We start from the raw sequence: 8431 nt of genomic DNA, 5'->3' as shown, positions 1-8431 counted from the left end.
CATGGCTTGGAATACCATTGGCTGTCCAGTGGTGTCATGATATGGTAAATCATGAGCCTTTTGGCTTTGGACTAATATCATGCCTAGTTTGTATCATGTATAAGTAGGTACAAAATACTGCTTAAAATATGTTTATGGAGTACCTGTTCCAAAACTTGCAGCAGTTTCAAGAAAGGTAAAATGCATCAATTCTGGATGAACCAAATTACTAAAGGCATGTTTGTTTCAAAGTCACTGTTTTCAGATTTGCTCTTCCCTTTCATGTGCTCAGAGTGAGCAGGGTCTGACAGTAATGGGGGGGAAAGGGGCTGCATGGAGCAAATTTCAGGGGTGCAGAGGACAAGGGGACCACCTGACTCCCCTGCCCTGACTTATTTTTCTTGCTGTAGCAGTAGGAAGGCGACAAACTCAAGGCAAGCCTCCAATGATTAGATTCTATACCTGGAAAATTATAACAAATGTATAATTGTTCTACATATAGGAGTTAGTTATTGGGAGTTATCTTATAGTCAGGGTCATCATATATTCAAGTAATTATGGTAGAATGCATTGTTAAAAGATTTTACAATGTGAGTAAAACAAGCACAGTCTCCAAATAGCAACCTGCTAAGGATGCTAACAGTGCTAAGGAAATCAAAATGTATAAATTAGAGGCAATGTGAATACTTATTATAATAAGTTAATATGCTTCCTTCAGCATAGTTTAGGGAAGTATGAGTTTTTTTACTGTGAACGTAAGTATCTGCTATATGTAAAAACCCATCATATTAAAGTGCTACCTTTTTAATCATGCCACTGGCAAATAAAATACTTGATTAATTATAGTTCTCATCAGTGCAACAGTGATCATTTTAATAGATGCATGTAAAAGCTAGAGCAAGAAAAATGGCAAGATTTTATTCAAAGTCTACGTGTTCTTCAGCATAACCTCAGGGATTTATAGAAGCCTACTTCAGAGTTTATAGATTTATTAAAATAAAAGAAAAAAGAGAGATGTTCAGATTAAATTTTCAAGAGTCTCATAGAATAGATAAGGCCTAATTCTCCTTTCTGGTCTATTAACTAAATGGAGACATTCCTAATTTACTTTCCTTACAAGTGTCAGTAAGAGGAGACTCGGTGAGAGAAGGCCCACCCTGTTCCATTAACATTCCTTTTGTTAAAATTTGACTCATCCTTTCAAATTCTTCTAAAATTTGTTTCTTCATTATATTGATTGATTCTTGTTAATTGTAGCTCTGCAAGGAGGGGAGGGTTGATGAACCATGGAATAGGCTGGTTTTCCAAGAACTCCTCCTTTTGTGAAAACCAGACTATCAAGGTATGGAGAAATAGCCCTTCCTATAAGCATGGGGACAGCATCTTCTAGCTCTCATATAAGTAGCTGGCTCTCTACAGACCCTGTCTTCTACATACATTCTGTCCATCAGTGATGACCCCTTACAGAACATACTGTTTGTATGCTAAAGACACTCCTTTACACATATTTGAGTGAATAGAAAACTCAATGGGTTAATGTGACTCATTTTCTGGCCCACACAGGTAGGATTTATCAGTGACATTGACAGCAATTACTAATTTAGTTTATTAGAAGAATTAAGAGGAAAAATGAAGAGTCATCTGTCATCATTCATTACTTATTTTACATGTTGCTGTAGGCAAGACCCATGCTGTTATTAATTTTAGTTTACTATGTTCAGCTCATTTTGCATTGTTAACTTGACTCCAGCAGCAGCCAGTATCAAATACTTCAGAGGAAGGCGAAATAAATCTAGTAATTGAACTCTGCATTAACAAAGTGTTTTGCCAGTCAGTGTATGAATATCCTATCAAATGTAATAGATATACTTATATCCATGTAAGGATCTAATCTATTTCGAATCCTACTGAGCTCTTGTGACAGAAAGCTCAACAAATCAATTTCACATTGTATTAACAGTATTTTCCTGTATTATTTTATATGACTTTTTTCATTAAATGTTCTTTTCCTCTTGTCTTAGATTGGTGACTGCATAACCTGCTGAGACACCTGAAGCCACAAAGTTGGTAACATTGTCTGAACGTGCCTATTCAAACTTGATTCACTATCCATTTATCAGTTTATTCTCACCTCTATACTTCATGCAGAAAGTCAGAATTGGTGATAATAGTAATCTTTTCGGCCCCCAAATCCATAATTGATAATGGTTTTTCTTATATTTATTGCATCTCCAAAATACTTCAATGAATTGTTGCCCCCTAATCACTACTATAACATATATACCAACCTATATATCATCAAGTTGCAATGATGTTGCAGCATTTTATTCTCAGTCAGCCAGGAAAAGTGCTTGCCTGCTGGCTTTCTAGTGACAAACATACAACAGATGTTTTGTCAGCTAAAATACTAATCTTGGGAAAGAAAAAAACTCTTCAAAAGTATTTTCAAATGTATTTAAAATATCCAAAAAACTGCCTAGCACTCATGAACTACTGGCTTACTACTAGGTTTAATGTAAGATATGTTCTACTTTGTTTCAAAATCATTAAGATTTCCTTTAAAGTTAGGTGATAAAGAATTTGAGCTTAGGCACAAAAGAATCAAATCATGTGGCATTCATACTGAACCATTAAAAATAGGAATAACCTGTTTTCCATAAATTACTCTATCTCTGTCTCTCTCTGTGTCTCTCTCTGTCACTCTCTCTCACATATACACACACACACACACACACACACACACACACACACAGATTACAGAGGACCCAGAGAAAGAATGGTGAACAGGAAGGAGTTAGCTATGTTTCCCATTACTCTCTTGTCCAACAACAAACAAAATCATATAATAAGGGGGTTTATATTGAAAGTATAAAAATAATCTTCATTTTCTCCTGGTCTCTGAACACAATAAAACCAAAATGTTTTTGTATGTACTAAGTTCAGGGAGTTTCCAAAAAAGACAGTGATGTGCTGCCAATATTTTAACAAGGGGCTGCCATGAAAATTCCCCTTTAATCCTCTAATAACCTTTCCATCCCAGTGGTGTGTGCACATGCAGATAGTATAGTTAAAGGACTAGGAGATCTATTCATTTTCCCATTGAAACAACATAACAAATAAATAAATAAGTGAATTCTTTCTCATACTCATAACCAAGGAAAGGAGATAACACCATTTGACAAACCAGAAGTTTCTTTGTATCTTTACTGCAAACGTTTTTGTTGTCTTTGTGGGTTGAGTGAGATATATTCTTATTGCAGTGACAGTACAGAATAAGTCTATAACTATTTATGTTGATGGCCTTGTGTAATGGAGTGAAAGCATAAAGGGGCATCTGATTTACTTTACAGCAGTGGTTTGTAAGCTTTTTTCATTTGTGGACCCCTAAAAAAATTGAATGGAGATGCAGACCCCTTACAATTGTAAGTGTGGGTATTCAAATACTTGTGGTTGGTCATAGTCATCTTTCTTGGACCCCTTAGAAATAATCTGCAGACTCCCAGAGGTCTGTGAACCACAGGTTGAAAACCACTGTTTTAGAGGATGTACTTGTTATTTGTAACACTAATTCAGACCAAAGATTAGAGGTTTGTATTTCAGAAATATTTTCTGAGATTCCCAAGACCGTTCCTACCAGAATAGAAGAGATGAAAGAGGTAAATCTAATAAGGCAGAAAGTAGCCATATCCTGTCCTGCATTTTGATGACTAATCAACAGGTGTCTCTCTTCCAGGTTATCACTACAAGAAGGAGTCCTCTCTTCTTTTTAGTTACCATGTCTCTTTGCCTGTAAAGACACTTATTTCACACTTGTCCAGAAAATTAACATAGTTGAGTGACAGTGGGCATGTCTACGCATGCGCTTAACTGTAGACTAATTAGCTGTGGTGTAATGCAGCACCATCTACACATATGATGCTATTAGCCACAGTAAATTCATTTACACAGCCTTAAGATAGTACTGTCAGAGACAGTACTATCTTACAGTGGGGTAATTAACTAAGGCCAAATGCATGTATAGACACTGACTGCAGGTGTAAATTGTGCCTGTTCAGTAGGACTGTGTGAAATGGCACTGTTCGGTTTCAACTTGAGTTTCAAGGTTTTGATGGAACATCATTTTGCTTTGAATTTCATTTATATTTGTAACTGCTATTCTGTTTTGTTTCATCGAACAGTGATGCTGTTTTGACGCTGTTTCAACATTTCACCCATAGGCTATAATGGCGAAACTCGAAACTGCCTGCCGGATGAAAGAGGCTGATGGGGGCCTGCAACCCTGGGAGGGTTGTGGGGGCTGTGCCAGTCCTCCCGGGATTGCAGGCACCTGATCTACCTGCCAGATGGAGGGAAGCTGGGTGCTGCTGCCTGGGACCAGGGAGCTGGGGAAGGGAACTCAGCCCGATTGCTCAGTTCCTCTCCCCAGCCTTACAATCAGGCTGGGGAAGGCAACTCAGCCCATCTGAGCTGAGTTCCCCTCCCCAGTACTACCACTGGGCTGGGGAAAGGAACTCAGCCCAGCTGAGCTGTTGCCCTGTGAGGTCAGGCCAACTCTCAGGATCTCAATATTGCGCTGTTAGACAGGAGGGTGTGGTGTACAATTGCACATGTACACACTCAAAAATCAAATAGGTGCATACACACACACTAGGTGCATACACAACAGGTGCATGCATCCCCACCAGGCATGCATACACACACACTACCAATCCAGGCACATGCACATCCAAAATTACCAGCCTAGGCAAATGCATGCCTATCACCAATTCAAACACCTACACACACTATACAGACCAAAAGAAATTAGACCAGAATCAATTACCAATACCTGCACACCCAGTACACATACACAGATCACTACTTCATATATCATGCACACAGTGACATACATGTATATCAGTTCACATACATACCACTCAACTACACATGCACACAGGTAAATTCCTAATTTGGGGTGTGTATGTATGTGCTTGGTGTACTTGGGGGAAGGTTAAGGAAAGAAAGAGAGAGAGAGTGAGTGAATTTGTAGGGGGTGAAAGTTGCTGGGACCGGGATTAGAACCGGTAGACTTAGAGAGAGCTGGGCTAAGGCTTGGGGTTACTTCAGGTTACTGCTGGTGGAGACTGAGATTAAAGTTGCCAGTGCTGGGATTAGAACCAACAGACTGGAGGGAAGTTGGGGTAACAAGGTGAATTGGTGTTAATTAAAAGCAGAAAGCTGGCAGAGCAAAGGAGTGATGCCGGAGAGAAGCCCAGACTCTGGAGCCAGAGTAAGGAGACTACAGGGGAGCTGAAAGGTATGTGGGGAGAGGAAAACTGGGAACAGGGCTGAGAACTTGCAGAAAAGGGGCAAAGAGGAGGCAAAAAATGGTGAGAGCAGGGCTCAGAGCTTGCAGAAAGCAACAGGGCTAAGAGGAAGCAAAAAATGTTGGGGCTTGCAGAAAGCAACAGGGCTGAGAGATTGCAGAAAGCAACAGGGCTGAGAGATTGCAGAAAGTGGTGGGAGTGGGGCTTGCAGAAAGCGACAGTGTTGAGAGGTTGCAGAAAAGGGACAAAGAGGAGCTGAGAGGTGGCAGAAAAGGGGAAACAGAATTCAGAGATCAGGAAAATGGTGGGGGGCAACTGAAGCCAAGAGAGAGAGAGCTAGAGACTGGAATTTAAAATAGGGAAGGGACCAGGGCTCAGTAAAACACAACCCAACTCGGGGTTACAAATGATAGTGGTTTTATTGAACAGGGGAGATGGTGACATGATATTTTATTGGTGTGCGCACACACACACACACACACACACACACACACACACACACACACACACACACACACACACACACACACACACACGGGCAGCAGGGGTTAAAGAGGCTTGGTGCAGGGGCTGAAGTCCAGGAGGAGAGAGAGAGAGTCCAAATTGTTGGAGGGAATATGCAGGTGATATCTACCTATCCCAGGTTGAAAGTGGGTCCTCAATGGTCTGTTGGGGTCTCCTTCAGCCTGATGTTGTCCAGAGGCGGTCACAGGCAGGGCCTCTGGGGTGGATAGGCAGTGTGACATGGAGCTGGTCTAGTCCAGATGGAAATGGTGTTCCCAAGGAGTCAGTCTTCACTACCCCTTTTTATGGGGCAGACTACCACTGATCTCCTAGGGGAGGGCCTGTCCAGGCAAGGTCAGTCCTCTTCCAGATGGTTCCAGATGTTCTTACTGAGCATGTGCAGCCTTGGCGCAATGGTGGGTTGCCTCATCTTTTGTTTCTTGAAAGCTGTGTGTGGTTCCAAGGGCTGGGTCTTTGATCCAGCTATTGGTGCTGATGGTTTGGTCATTCAGAAGGAGATATTTTTAGATCTACTGCCATTGTCTCTCAAGCACCCTCATTCATTCCCATTCATTCAGGAACCAAGTTACATAGGAGGGGTAGTATGAGTCATAGGATACACAACCAGGCATGGGGATAAGATGAAGGCTTGACATTACAAGATGGAAACTTGACATGACTTATGCTAACTTACATATATAGGCCTAAAACAGTAATCACACAATCTAAAACATTAAAAAAAATAATTAAAACATAACAATTATCACTTATAAAACAGTGGATATATATATCAAAATAGAAGGGCACTTATATGCAAAGAGTGGAGAGAAAAATAAAACTTACTATCTAAAATAAAATGTTAAAGCTTATCCTCTCAGCAAAAGGTAAAAGTCTTTTCTCCAACAGGTTGGCTGATCTCCTATGTCAGGCTTTAAACTAGGTCAGATGGGGGACGGGGAGGCAGAAGGAGAACATCAGGAACCTGCAATCCATGGGACGTCCAGCAGTATAGTGCAAGTAAGCAATAAGCAGGTAAGCAATAAGGGGCCCATTGGGCATCAGAGCTGGGGGGCAACAAAGGCACCAGTCACAGGGCTCAAGTGCCTATACACTAATGCTAGAAGCATGGGGAGCAAGCAGAATGAACTAGCACTCCTGCTTGCAGAAAACACTTACAACTTAGTGGAGTTAACAGAAACCAGGTGGGACTCTATCCATGACTGGACGGTACACATTGAGGGCTATAAGCTGTACAGAAAGTATAGAGTGGGGAGGAGAGGGGGAGGGGTTGCACTCTATATCAAGGAGCATTATACATTGACCCTTATCAAAATGGAATCAGAGGAGGAGAAAGTAGAAGGATTGTGGGTTAGGATACATGGAGATCAAGGGGAAAGGGATTTGGTGGTAGGGGTCTGCTACAGACCCCCACACCAAGGAGAAGAACTAGATTTGGAACTCCTGAGGCATAAGACTAGGGAAGCAGTAGTAATGGGGGACCTAAAGTACCCTGACATCTGCTGGGAGGCGCAGACAGCAAATTCCCACTGGTCATGCAGGTTCCTATCCTGCGTACAAGACCTCCACCTGATGCAGGAGGTATGCCTTACTGGACCTGTATTGACAATGGGGGATGACATGGTAGGGGACCTACAGATCAGTGGTCACCTGGGGGACAGTGACCACCAAATAATAGAATTCACCATAAGGTGTAGAGTGGGAAAGGTAACTAGTAGGGGCAAGCTAAAGTGCTCTGGGTGAAGATACAAGGGGGTCATGGGGAGAGGGATTTAATGGTGGGGGTCTACTACAGACCCCCCAACCAAGGGGAGGAGCTGGACCAGGAATTTTCAGGCAAGCTTGAAGAGGCACTTAAGGCAAGGGATGTAGGTATCATGTGTGATCTAAATTACCCGGACATCTGCTGGGAGGAGCAGTGAGCCAGGTCAGATCATTCCAGGAGGTTCCTGGCTGAGATACAGGACCTGCACTTAACCCAGGAAGTGCACAGTCCCACCAGAGGAAATGCCCTGTTGGACCTGGTCCTAGCCACAGGCGATGATCTGTTAAGGGGGCTCCAGGGCCTTAACCACCTGGGCGATAGCAATCATTGTTTGCTGGAATTCATCATCCAGTGCAGGGTGACAAGGGCCTGCAGCAAGGCGGTAGCCCTAGACTTCAAGAGGACCAACTTCAACAAGTTGAGAAGATTGGTGGGAGAGGTGCTGGGGTTCTCCAGGGCAGGGGAACTCAGTGCCTAAGATGGGTGGTCGTTGCTTAAGGAGACAATACTCAGAGCCCAAGGGGTGATGATCCCAACAAGAAGCAAGTGGGGCAAGAGTGCCCAAAAGTCCCCCTGACTCACCAAGGACGTCCGGGAATGCCTGGTTGCCAAAAAGGCGGCGTACACCCAGTGGAAGGCGGGGGCTATCTCCAAAGAGTAGTATACCTCCACTGTTTGGGCCTGCAGGGGGGCTGTTAGGAAAGCTAAGGCGGACATAGAGCTAAGACTAGCGTCCAAGGTCAAAGATAATAAAAAGTCCTTTTTCAAATATATAGGGAGGATGAAGAAGGCACCAGGAAACATGGGGCCCCTACAAGATATGCTGGGCAATCTGGTGGTTGTGCCAGAGGAGAAGGCA

This window comes from Alligator sinensis, unplaced genomic scaffold (assembly GCF_000455745.1).
Source record: "Alligator sinensis unplaced genomic scaffold, ASM45574v1 scaffold725_1, whole genome shotgun sequence".
In the NCBI taxonomy this organism is placed as follows: Eukaryota; Metazoa; Chordata; order Crocodylia; family Alligatoridae; genus Alligator; species Alligator sinensis.
This window is presented reverse-complemented; position numbering follows the sequence as displayed.